Source organism: Mastomys coucha, unplaced genomic scaffold (assembly GCF_008632895.1).
Source record: "Mastomys coucha isolate ucsf_1 unplaced genomic scaffold, UCSF_Mcou_1 pScaffold21, whole genome shotgun sequence".
Taxonomy (NCBI): Eukaryota; Metazoa; Chordata; class Mammalia; order Rodentia; family Muridae; genus Mastomys; species Mastomys coucha.
Genome location: NW_022196904.1, coordinates 112,145,521 through 112,159,065, shown reverse-complemented (window position 1 = coordinate 112,159,065; position 13,545 = coordinate 112,145,521). Strand labels below are relative to the sequence as shown.

The following is a 13,545-nucleotide window of genomic DNA, read 5'->3' as shown; positions in this document are numbered from 1 at the left end:
GAGGGAGAGGGGGATGGGGAGGGACAGGATTAGGGAGAGGAGGAGAGGGGGAGAGAAAGGGGGAAGAGAAGGGAGAGGGAGAGGGGGAGAAGATGGTTTTCAGGGTCCTCTAGCCCATTTCCAAACTTCTGTATTTGTTAGCCTTTCCTCTCAAGCCTCTAGCATAAAGGCACTCTGAGTAAACTGGATGTCTCCTGGCCGCCCTTCTGGTCTTTTCTAGAACCTTTCTTCTTCTTGGCAGTATTAGTCTGTGCCCCTATGGATTTTCTCTACTGTACACACTTCCTCCTCACACACATTCGTCATGTGTAGACTCTTCTCTGACCCCTGTCCACTGCCTCCCCCACCCCCATGCCTTGTCTGTGAAGGCAGAAGAAAGCTCTTGCTCATGTATCCATCCCCCCAGTTCACAGCACACTCCCACCATGTGTTCAGCAATCACGTGTTGACTGGATGAGGTTTTAAAGCGAGTGCTGTCTAACCCTCGCTCCCAAGTCTCGCTGACTTGAAGGGGGAATGGAAACACAAATTCTTGTCCGGCCCACACTCTCTCCCCAGGCTCTAAGCTTCTCTTAAACTGCCCCCAGAGACTGAGTTGAGCTCAAGAAGACAGCACAGACTCTGCAGAGACGCTGTGGCTTCTAGTATTGGCTCTGTAGCTTATCAGCTCTGAAACTTGCCCTTTCTGTGCCTTGGCTTACTCATCTATGGAATGAGTCATACTGTTGCCATGGAGATTGAATAGGCGGCTGGCACAGTGCTTCTAACGGCACCTGGAACATAGTAAATACTGTATAGGAACTTACTCTCCACACACTGTTCTTCCTGGCTGCCCCACTGTTCCTTCTCTTCTACAGCTGGCTATGGTGAGCTAAACCAACTACATTTGTTATTGTTTCCGTTGCTGCAACAAAATACCAGACACAAGCAACTCAAAGGAGGAAAGGTTTATTTTGACTCCCATTTCAGGGATAGCAGTCCATGATGTCGGGTAGGGGGGTGGGAGGGGGTAAGCAAGGTGATTGCAGAAGCTGTGGCAGTTTCAACGGTAGGGTGTGGAAGGAAGCTTGGAGCTCATCACTGCAGTGGCAGGGAGGAAGCAGAGAGCTCAGGCCAGAAGTGCGCTGATCTCTAACCTTTGAAGGCCTGCCTGCAGAGTTTCCATGGCCTCTCCAGAAAGCACCATCAGGGCAGAGCAAGTGTTCAAATACACAAGCCTGGGCACATTTCAGACTTAAATCATTGTGGCTGATGGTGTCACAAATGTCACGCAAGCCAATCTGGGGGAGCCCAGACAACATCTTTGTATAGGTTAAGTGGCCTTCAGTCACCATTTACCACCACTAAAACTATGGATCTCCAGGCTTTAAAATTATTATTATTGTTGTTGTTGTTATTGTTGTTGTTGCTGTTGTTTTTAAGATGGGGTTTCTCTGTATAGCCATGGTTGTCCTGGAACTTGCTCTGTTTTTGAGTCAGGGTCTCTCAGTGGGACCTAGGGATTTCTAATTTGGTTACCATGGCTGGTCAGCCTGCCTCCGGGAGACCCCCCCACACATAAGTGCTGAGATGACAGGTACACCAGGAGTTTTTACATGGGTGCTAGGGGTGCAAACTCAGGTCCTTGTGCTTGAGCGGCAAGCACTGTTACCTGCCGAGCTGCCCTCTGACCCTCCTTCCCTTCTCACCTAGATGAACTGTAAAATCACTGAGGAGCTTGTGGGTTCTGTTTGGGAACTTGGACAAAGCTGCATCTCATGCAAGGTCCCGGGTGCTGCCCTGGCTGGTCCCTGGACCATGCTTCACCTTATGAGACCCTAAAGAACGAGGATTTCTCTTTTTCACCAATCTGTGTAATGCGGCAAAGAGAGAAATAAGTTTACCAAAAAAGGAGCCAAGGAAGATTCGGAAGAAGAAATGTAGGCTGGCAAGATGGTTGCCAGGGATAATGTGCTTGCCACTCAAGCCTGATGAACAGAGTTGTATCCATAGGAAAATGTTGGAAGGAGAGAACTGACTGGTCAAACCTGCCCTCTGACGTCTACATACATACAGTGGCATGCACACACTCACATATGCACACAATTAGCCTACGTGAACACACGCATAAAATAATAAATTCTAAAGCACTTTCTAAAAAGATATTAAAGTTGCCCAGGCATAAGGAGTTCTCTCCCATTGTTTCAACATTTTAAGTGATCAGGACCATGGAGTCATCGACCCTCATGGCCTTGGAATGAGTGCTTAAGCTCCAGCCACCAAGCTTATGACTAGGGCAAAAGGAAGAGATGGGTAAAGGCAAGAGCAGGTTCTGAGTGAGACCCATTTAATACAACAGTACACCCTATGCCTGGACATCTGAAACAAAGCCTGTTCACACCCCAGTACTCAGGGAAGGACAAGAGAGTGTTTAACTTGTCTGTTTGCCCCAAACACAATGACAAAAAGTAAGAGAAACGCACATTACACAAGAAACTGAAATCAAGCACAGCCTGTGCTCATTTCTAGAATCGTGCACATATCACCTGTCGCCCTTTAGGTGACAGGGTCACTATCACAGCATCTTCCCGACTCTAATCTTCAGGCTTGCACGCTGGGACGGTAGCTGGTTATTTGAGCGCTGGTCCCAGAATGAACCCTCATTTCTGGCTCCTCATCTTTGAGCTACATAAACACCTTTATCACAAACTCTTCTGAAGGAAATGTCTCAAACCCTGGATCAGGAGAATAGTACAGTTCTTCCCTCCCCACCCATCAGCTGCCACTCTGCTGGGGAAGGCACTCCATTCTTCTATGGCTGGCTAAAAACTTGGACAAAACTGCTTAATCCAAAGGTCAAGGGGTGGAGCCTATGACAGAGCCTGAGCCAGCCAGTGCCCTCTTTCTCCCTAGCAACCAGTGATTGGCTCAGGTTTGTGACATGGCCAAATGAGCCTTCAGCCCAGTCATCAGACGCTGAGGCAGGCAGATCTTTGAGTTCCAGGCCAGGCAGGACAACACGGGATACTCCATTTAAAAAAAGAAAGAAAGGAAGGAAGGAAGGAAAAGAAAGAAAGGAAGGAAGGAAGGAAAAGAAAGAAAAAGAAAGAAAGAAAGAAAGAAAGAAAGAAAGAAAGAAAGAAAGAAAGAAAAGGCAGGCTCAACCAAGTGCTTTTGCTTGAGACACTAGAGAACCAGACTGGCATATCCACACGGATATTTGTAGCTGCAGAAGCTTCTGGAAACCTTCTCGACTAACACAAACAACTGAATGGAGAAGCATAATGAAAAGTTGCCCACACTGTGTAACCCAAGCTCATGCCATCGAGTTTGGTGCTCAGATTTCTTCAATTCAATGGATCTAGTTACACTGGGCTTCTGTGATTTGCAGCCCCTACTTCAGGGGAAAGAACTCTTGGTGTGCAACCCACCCTCAAGCCCAGGCCTCTTATTGCTGAGCTCACTTCCAAGAGCCTCAGTTTGTTTATCCACAAAAGTGGGATAACAGTTGCCCACAGGCTGGGATTAAACAAGATGTCTGTGAAGGGGTTAGCTCAGGAGCCAGGGCAGTCAAAGGCAAGGAATGAATGAACTAAATGTCCTCGATGGCCACAGCTACAGGCCTGGGAGGGCTCTGGGTCTTATGCTTGATCTCTACATTTCAGATCACTATTTGAATCTGCATTTTGTTGGTATTTGACAGATAAGTGGCTTGGTTGCTGCTGTTGTGCCCATCTGGGCAAGAAGCCAAGGTCAAGCTGGGAGCCTCAGGCCCCAGTCCAAACACCCAATGGGAGATCATTTGTCTGTGAAGCTGCCTGCTTCCCAGCAGGTTGTAAAAGGTGGGATGGCTCCTTAGTTCTCCCTTTATCTGCCTGTTTCTAACCCCAGAGTTCTTCTCCTCCTTTGGTCTTCCCTCCCTAAAGACACTAGCCTTTCTCTCCTGTACTCAGAGAGGGCCCAACCTGTGGCCCACCATAAATAATGTTTTGAACACAAAGCTGGAAATGAAGATTCCAGCTTTCTTTTCTCTCCCCTGCCTTCCTCTCCCTACTCCCTCCCTTCTTTTGAGGCAGGCTCTCAGTGAGTAGCCCTGGTTAGCCCAGAACTTGTTTGTAGCCCAGGCTGGATTTGAACATCTGGTGAACCTCCTGCCTTTGCCTCTGCCTCTCGGGTGCTGGGATTGCAGGTGGGTGACACCAAGTTTGGCTGTTCACTAATTTCCACTCACTGCCCTGTCAACAAAACCTCTTCTAGTGAGAACATGCAGAGTGTGGCTTTACTTCCAGCATGCAAGGAAGAACAAGTCCACCAGGAACTCAGAATTAACATCTCAAGAAATGATGGTGCCAGCTGGTGACTGTCTCTATGATTATCTCTTCAGATTATCATTATTTTATGCAAACTGCAATTGGCAATGTTACCAGTTTGCCACAGGGTAAGTAAAGATTTGGCTCAAATCTGAGACCAAATTATATGATTTCTGACAAATAGTTTAATGCAATGTCTGCCATATAACTATGATAAATATTATTAGTTTTTCTCCCGGGTATTCCCTCCAACCAGCTCCTAGAAAGGTGTGAAGCATCTTAAACAGAGAGTTTTAATTTCAGTATCATTAGATATCATTCATGTTGGTTTTTTTTTTAAGTGTATCAGGTGCATAGACTATAGTGCAACATGGATCCTAAAGAAAAAGAAAATGTGGCTGGTGGTGGTGCACACCTTTGATCCCAGCACTTGGGAGGCAGAGGCAGGCAGATTTCTAAGTTAAAGGCCAGCCTGGTCTACAGAGTGAGTTCCAGGACATCTAGGGCTATACAGAGAAACCCTGTCTTGAAAAAAAAACAAAAAAAAGAAAAGAAAAAAGAAAAAGAAAATGTGTAGGAAAATACATGAAAGGATGTATACAAAATTCACTGATCTAGGCCAAGAAGAGAAGGCCAGGAATGGTGGTGGTAATTAAAGAGACTTTAGTCTGGGCGTGGTGACCCAGTACTTGGGAAGCAAGCACAGGCAGATTTCTATAAATGTAATGCTAGTTTGGTCTATATATCGAGTTCCCTTACACTCAGGGTTACACAGAGAGAATCTCTGCCTCAAACAAAACAAAACAAAAAACCCAAAAGCCAAAACACTTTAGCCTGTTATGTCTTAAGTTTTAAGCTCTTAAATGAGAATATATATGTATATATATATATATATATATATATATGTTGCATACACAATTAAAATACGTTTTTATTTTCATTTTTCACATTTTTAATTAATTAATTAATTAATTGGTCTGTGTGTGTATGTGTACACATGTGTACCAACCATAAAATACTTAAAAAGTTATTTTATGTAGCATTTTTAAAAACAAGTTGTATAGTTTAAAAAAGAAACAAGGTGGCAAGGAAAGAATGAGTCTGTCTGCTTGACTCCTTTAGGGGGTGGGAAGGCAGCGAGGGGAATGGAAGCCAGGCCTCAGGCATGCACTCCTGCACTGCATAGTGTTCTTCAGCCTCCTTTACTTTGTGCCTATTGGGACTCGGCCATGGGTTTCCATAGCGACATGGTTTCTTTGCATGGGAAAGAGCCGGGAAGTCCATGTTCTTCTATCTGGTTGACAAATAGCTTAAAGTAGTTCAAATCTTCATTTTTCTAAGTCTAGTCTAGGTTTGCTTCTTAGTTTTCTTGTTTGTTTCTGTCAACTTGATGCACGTTCTGGATAATGGAGTCATCTGGAAAGAGAGACCCTTAGATTGGCCACTAGGTGAATCTGTATGGTCACTTTCTCAATCGATGAGTGATAAAGGTTCAGCCTGTCGTGGGCAGTGCCATCCCTGGGCAGGTGGTCCAGGGATATGTAAGAAAAAGGACTGAGGAAGCTGTGTTTGTAGAGCAAGCCAGTCAGCAGCGGTCTTCCACCATTTCTGCTTTGGTTCCTGCCTCAGTCCTTGCCCTGACTTCCCTTCATGGTTTTTCTCCCCAAGTCGTTTTTGGTCAGTTTTGTCACAGCAGAAGAAAACCAAACTAAAACACACTTCAGGTAGTCCTTCCTTAGAGACTTTACCTTTGGAATAAACAAACAAACTGGGAGCTAGGGAAGAACGTCAACAAGACTAGTTGGGTCTTGCAGAAAGGGTTAACCCTCTTCACCATCTGTGAAGGTTTGTTTAGACTCAGTCCAGGGAGTGGCCCTGCTCCAGTAGGTGTGGCCATTTCGGAGTGGGCATGGTGCTGGGGTGTGGGTTTTAAGAACCTCATCCTTACTGTCTGGAAGCCAGTATTCTGCTAGCAGCCTTCAGAGGAAGATGTAGAACTCTCAGCTCCTCCTGCACCATGCCTGGCTGGATGCTGCCATTTTCCCACCTTGATGGTAATGGACTGAACCTCTGAACCTGTAAGCCAGCCCCAATTAAATGCTGTCCTTATAAGAGTTGCTTTGGTCGTGTCTGTTCACAGCAGTAACTTCCCAAGACCTTTCTCTCTTTTCTCATGTTGGAAAGATGTCACTCACCTAATCAAACAGAGCCTTCAAGGAAACACATTTGGTTTGGACTTTGTGCAGTCAAAACAAAGCAAAGAGGTTGTTGACATAGCTTAGCTGGTAGAATGCTTTCCTACATGAAACAATGCATGAACAAAGGCCTGGGCTTGATCTCCAGCACTGTACAAAAACTGATGTGCTGCCTCACACATTTTCCACCCCAGACATGCTCCTGTCTCCACCTTCTATCTTACAGAAGCGCTGGTACAGATGTTTGCTAGCATGTCTGGCTTTATGTGGGTTCTGAAGATCTGGACTCAGGCCCGCACACATATGCAGCAAACACTTTACCCACAGAGTTACCTTCCAGCCCCTAGCTGACTTATTATTAAGAGGTGGTTTTGCTTTGGTGGTCAAGTTAGTCTTGAACTCCTCAGCTCAAGTGATCCTTCTGCCTCAGATGCACACCACCTTGCTGGTCAGAGCGACGTGCACGTTTTGCCTTCCAGCTTTGGATGCCCCTCCATCATCTGCCCCTATGACATCTACACCACACATCCACTCACAGCATGGTCCTACCTTTCATTCTGAAGGCTTTCCGTCAGAGAGCTTTTTGAAGAACTGTGTCCCACCCTGTCACTTAGGAAGAACATTTGACATCTCTTAAAACTTGCTCAGATGCCAGCTCCTTATTCAGCCTCTACTTCCATGTCACATGTTTGTACCTCTTAAGATGTTCCTGGGCCTTTTAAAGGCCAGAAAACATACTTCTGACTGGCCTAGGCGCCATAAGGAATCCTGATCTGCATCAGTTGGTAACACGTCTCATTTGTCCAGTGGCTCAGCTCTCCATAGATTGCTTTCTAAAGTTCACAGACAGAAAGCAGCTGTAGTAGAATGCTAGCCTCATGCCTTTATCAACAGGTATTCAAGACATAGGACTAAAGTTTCTTCTTTCCATACTGAGGATGGAATGCTAGGCAAATGTCCTACCACTGAGCTGCATACTCCTCCTCAAGGCCAGCAAATCTTAAGGCTCTCCGCAAGGCTTATCATTAGCCCTGTCTGGACCTTGTTGGGCTGAGTGTATTCATTGCACATCTGTATTTGTTACTTGGGTAAGTTGACAAAAGCAACTCATAATTTCGGGGCAGAGCACATCATGCACATCATGCACGGGCATGATGTCATGGTGGCAGGTGCTTGAGGCCACGGGTTACACTGCGTTCAAAGGGGGAAGCAAGAGGAGATGGATGCTGGTGCTCAGCTTGTTCTCTCCTTTTCATTCAGTCTGGCCCTGAATGAACATGAATGGGCTGGTATCACGCAAGAGGCAGGTCTTCCCATCTCGGCTAGCCCCTCACAGACCTCCCCACAGGTGCATCTTTTAGGTGACTAATTGAAGTAATGATATGATTACTATCACTGTACTGGCTAGTTTTGTGTGTCAACTTGACACAGGCTGGAATTACCACAGAGAAGGGAGCTTCAGTTGGGGAAGTGCCTCCATGAGATCCAGCTGTGGGGCATTTTCTCAATCAGTGATCAAGGGGGTAGGGCCCCTTGTGGGTGGTGCCATCTCTGGGCTGGAAGTCTTGCTTTCTATAAGGGAGCAGGCTGAGCAAGCCAGGAGAAGCATCTCTCCCCACACACATACCACATCCACATGCATGCACAATTTAAAATATAAATGAAAATAGCTAATCACACAGATGCTCCAATTTTTGTTGAGAGTCTGCTGCCTACCACCCTCTAGTTCTTTAGGAGAGCCCTTCTCTAGGCTAGCAGGAGGTTCTGAGGCATGGGGAGGAGGCCTCAGTAAGATTGAAAGTACCACAGTAGGGGTCAAGTTTATTTCTCTTTTGTCTGTTTGTTTAGAGACAGGTTTTCTCTGTGTAGCCCTGGCTGTCCTGGAACTCACTCTGTAGACCAAGCTGGCCTCAAACTTAAAGATCAGTCTGCCTCTGCCTCCCAAGTGCTGGGATTAAAGGCATGTGCCACCACTACCCAGGATGCCAAATTAAGGGAACTTCCGGTAGACAGGATGAGAAACTTGCTACAAGACACACAACTCGAGTGGGGGTGGGGTGGGGACATCCTCTTGGAGATGGAGGAGGAGGAATGGGATGAGAACAGTCAGGGTGGACCGGGAAGGGGATAACTGGACTGTAAAAAAAGGTTGAATTAATAATAATAATAATAATAATAATAATAATAATAATAATAATAGTCATACAGCTGGTTCACAGAAAGCTAAGAACTGAGCCTAATCATGGCAAAAATGAAGACTCTTAGTCACTGTGCCCCTCCCATAAGAATCTCATTGTTGTCCCCATTTTATAGACGAGAAGATGGAGGGTCAGGGCAGAATCTGTTTTAAGGTTACTGAGTCTAGGAGCCAAATCAGAATGTAGGTAGATCTAAGTGATTTTGCTGTTCACTACAATCCCACACCACCTCTGCAGGGGCCTGTGTCAAGGCCTCAGCCGTACTGCAGTGTCTAGTCATTTATACAAGTCTCCACTCACTAAGACTACAAGCTGCTTAAGAGAAAAGACCAGGCTATTTGGCTCTGTTTCTCTGGGCCTAGAACAGTTTTGGTATTTACTCCACTATGCAAATGTTTGCTGAATGAACTACATAACCGATAACTGGAGGAATGATTGCTAGGGAAGTTTCCAGACCCAGAGTATGGCCTCAGAGACTGTGCCGGAGCCTGTCCTCAGCCTCAGTAACAAAGCCCTCCAAAAGGAAGAAAGAAAGAAAATGGGGCGTAGCAAGGATTCCAGACTGGATTCCATGACGTCACCCGAAGTTGGATGTCTGCAGTCGTAAACAAAGGCTCTTGTGACATGGCCCCTGGCCAGGCTAGCCACTCAGCTCTTGTGGGGGAGGTGGATGAAGAGAGCAGCCCCTATGTTGGCCTCTACCCTGTATTCAGCCTCTGGATTTAGCAGGTAACTCCTCCAAGGGAAAACCAGGACAGGAAATCATGTTGCCATGGAGACTAGAGAGGCCTTTCCAGACAGAGGGGAAAATAAACACACTGTGCTTGGACTTAACCCCCACCAAGCCACGGAGGCCTAGTCTCCTAGCCAGTGAGGCCCCAGTTTTCTCTAGAAACTTCTAGTGGCCTCTCCTCCGAGTACTCTCGACATCAAGGGCTGAGTGAATGGGTTACTTGACCTAAGCAGTGTCCCTGGGCCAACGTGAGCCCGGGGATGGAGGAAGAAGCCATTTTGTACTTCCACTTCAGACTTCCTCAGACTCTCAGAGCTGGCAATTCTGACAATGACTAAACATTTATTTTGTGTCTGTTGTATGTCAGGTTCTACCTAAGTTAGAGTTATTAAACTCATTCAGTCTTCATAGCAATTATTATTCTGCTACTTTTACCAGTGAGGAAACAGACACCCAGAGACCGAGTGGCTCTCCTAAGGTCATATATAGTTGGTAGCGGCACCAGAATTTAGGGTACTTCGCAATGTTTGAACTACAGTTTCGTTGTATAGTGTGACCCCTGTTGTTTGATGAGTCACTATCCTGAATGATTGTTATGGGGTCAAATTCGCTGTGCAGTTATTGAGCACCTACTGTATAATAGGCACTATATTGAGCATGGAAAGAGTAGCAAGATAGAGACAAAGATGACACCAGGACACACAGCTTTCAGTACAGAATGAAGGGATCTTTCTTTTTAGTCCCCAGGTGGGAACAAGTTGGCTCCTTGGGAGAAGTGAAGTGAAGCCAGGGGAGCTGAGGAAACAAAGGCTTGATAACATAGAGAACAAGGGAGATTAATTTCTAACTGAGGGCTAGAGAGATGGCTCCGTGGTTGAGAGCACTTGACTGCTCTTCCAGAAGTTCTGAGTTCAATTCCCAGCAACCACATGGTGGCGCTCTCAGGGATCTGATGCCCTCCCTCTTCTGGTGTGTCTGAAAAGAGCAACGGTGTACTCACATACATAAAATAAATAAATCTTTTTTAAAAATTCTAATTGAAGAGATGGGGTTTGCTCCCATATCTAATTCAGAGTAAGCACTGGCGGGGCAGTGGAGGTGCATGCCTTTAATCCCAGCACTTGGGAGGCAGAGGCAGGTGCATTACTGAGTTCAAGATCAGCCTGGTCTACACAGTGAGTTCCAGGACAAGCCAGGGCTACACAGAGAAACCCTGTCTCAAAAAACCAAAAAAAAAAAAAAAAAAAAAAAAAAAAAAAAGAAAGAAAAAAAGAAAAAAGAAAACCAGAGTAAGCACTGAAGAAACCTGTGCTCTGCCAGGATGCCTGCCATGGACCAGGGGCCAGCCTCTTCAGGCTGAATGCGGAAAGGTGCCCACCAGAGTATCCGTCTTTATAAAATCATTACTTTTTAGGTTCGCATATAAAGCAACTGGTTTCCTTGTGGCATCTTCGACTCATCCGTACTCATCGCTCTCTGTTCTCATTTGTTCCCTATCCCCACCTCCCTCTCCTGTACTCCTGCGCTGCCACCCACCGCTGTATTTCTCCTTTGAGAACTGTCTCAGTTAAACCCTATTACATGCTTTCCTATTGCATGTATATTTTATTTTGCTTCCTATTGCTATGGTGGAACACTCTGACCGAAAGGAGCTTGGGGAGGAAAGGGTTTACTTAGTTTGCATGTCCTGATCACAGTCCTTCATTGAAGGAAGTCAAGGCAGGAACCTGGATGCAGGAACTAAAGCAGAGGCCATAGAGGGATGCTGCCTACCAGCTTGTTCTCCAAGGTTTGCTCAGCCTGCTTTCTTATGCAACTCAGGACCCCTGCGGCAGGGTGGTGCTGCCTGTGGTGAGCTGGGGCCCTCCCCCACCCATCATTAATCAAGAAAATGTACCACAGGCTTGCCTACAGCCCAATCTGATGGGAGCGTGTGTGTTCTCAATAGAAGTCCCCTTTCCCTAGATGACTCAAGCTTGTGTCAAGCTGACAAAGATGTCATGGTGTATCCCACTACCCTCTCCATGACCAATTTCCCTAAAGATCTCTTCCTACAAAACCAAACACATATAAATTTCAAATCTAAGACCCACATACAAGAGGAGATGTGGTTCTTTCACTGTTGAGTTTATTTCACTTAATGAGCTCCAGTCCCACTCATTGTCCTGCACATGCATGTTTTCACTCTTCTTTATGGCTGAATAAAGCTCCACTGTGTAAGTGTACCACATTTTCTTTATCCACTTATCTGGTGACAGACACCTAAGCTGGTTCCAGTTCTTGGTGGTTGTGGATAACTGTAGATAAACAGAATAAACATGAATGTGTATATATCTCTGTGGCATGCTGACCTGAAATCCTTAGGGTAAATGCCCAGCATCAGCTCACGTGTACACCTGTTTTTGTGTGGCCTGCAGACTAAGAACGGTTTCCCATTTTCAAACTATTGAAAAGAGATTTTAAAAAAAACAGTAAAATGAAAAACATTTTTAATTTAAAAGTTAAAAGAGAAAAGGGGAAAGAAAGGCTACACAGAGAAATCCTGTCTTGAAACACAAAACATAACAACCAGTTTGGGTGTTGTGATGGTTTGTATAGGCTTGGTGTCAGGGACTGGGGTACTGCTGTGATAGACCTGACCATGCATGCTTTTGCTTGGAGAGATGTGGATCTGGGGACTTTGGAAAGCAGTGGAATGCTTTACGTGGTTCTTAATGGGCTATCCTACTAGGAATATGGAAGACTTTGTTGCTGAGAGTGAGTTGAATTGTGTGGACCTGGCCCAAGAGGTTTTAGTGGAGAATTTCAATATGTGGCCTAGAGACTGTTTTTGTGGTATTTTGGTGAAGAATGTAGCTACTTTTTGCCCTTGTCTGAAGAGTCTGCCTAAGGCTAAAGTAAAGAGATTTATATTAATTGCATTGACAAAATCTCAAAAAAGCCCAGCAGAGACTCTGTTAAGTTTCATAAAGAACATTTTGAACAAGCATAGCAAGCTTAGAAAGGAAAAATATAAACTATGTGGTTCGAGTATTAGAGGGGCACCAGGAAGTGGGGTGGAGGTGTAGTAGTCTAAGTGAGAATGTCCCTGTAGCCTTGTGGATTGGAACACTTGGTCCTCAGATGGTGGTGCTGTCTGTGGAGGAAGCATGCCATTGGGCATGGGCTTTGGGGGTTTAAAGACTGGCATGGATGCTTTGTTCACTCTATTTTGTGCTTGTGGTTCAAGATGTGAGCTCTCAGCATCCTGTGCATACCACCATGCCCGCTGCTGGCTGCCATGTTTCTCCTTCATGATGGAATCCTATTCCTCGGGAACCGTAAATCCAAATAAATCATTTCTTTTATAAGTTGCCTTGGTCATAGTGTTTTATCATAGTAATAGAAAAATAATTAATATAAGAGGTGGTAGAGCCAGGCTATGAACCAGGGCCTCCAGACCTTACTTTCTTCCTTCCTCTCTCTCTTTTCCTTTCTCTCTTTCTTTCTTTCTTTCTTTCTTTCTTCCTTCCTTCCTTCCTTGCTTCTTTTTTAACTTTTTTATTGAATCCTTATGAGTTTCACATCACGCACCCCCTTCTCATCATCTCCCCACCCCCTCGTGTCAGCCCTTTGCCCTTGCAACACCCTGCTGCAAAATAAAATTTTAAAAATTAATCTCATTGTGGAATCTGTAGTGTGTCACAGTGTGTCCCACTGTATACCTTTTTGTCCACACATCTTTACTTGCAAATATTCATCGCAACAAGTTATTGGTCTGGTTGGAGACCTCTGGCTTCTGCTGCACTATCAACACTGGATGCTCACAAGGACTCCTCTCACATATCCTGTTGTTGCCCTGTGCCATGGAGATCCTGCAGTGTTGGATCTGGACCCCTTCATGTGCTCCAGCAGTTAGTTCATAGATGAGGTGGATGTTGGGGTGAACCAACTCAAAGTCCTGGATCTGGGCCTGGGTGGTGGCTGAGTTGGTGAGTCCTCTACCTTTGCCTGACCCACACCACCAGGGCAAGCTCTCCTGCACTGCACTGGCTAGCTCACTCAATGCCTCAGCCATCAAGGAGGCAGGGCCAGCTCTTCTCTTCTCAAGCCCTTGAGGCTAGCTGCATCCATGCCACCAGAGACCAGAG

The 13,545-nt window shown here is 45.7% G+C and overlaps 1 protein-coding gene and 1 long non-coding RNA gene across 5 annotated transcripts in view; one reads left to right on the top strand and one right to left on the bottom strand.

The window, feature by feature from the left end:
• The window catches only part of Tnrc6a (trinucleotide repeat containing adaptor 6A), a 160,707-nt gene that overhangs the window by 86,992 nt on the left and 60,170 nt on the right, over positions 1–13,545 (bottom strand). The window lies entirely within an intron of this gene.
• On the top strand, positions 663–4,472 carry LOC116102922. The gene is made up of 3 exons (XR_004123326.1): positions 663–866; positions 3,683–3,821; positions 4,237–4,472. It is a non-coding gene; the product is annotated as an uncharacterized LOC116102922 (long non-coding RNA).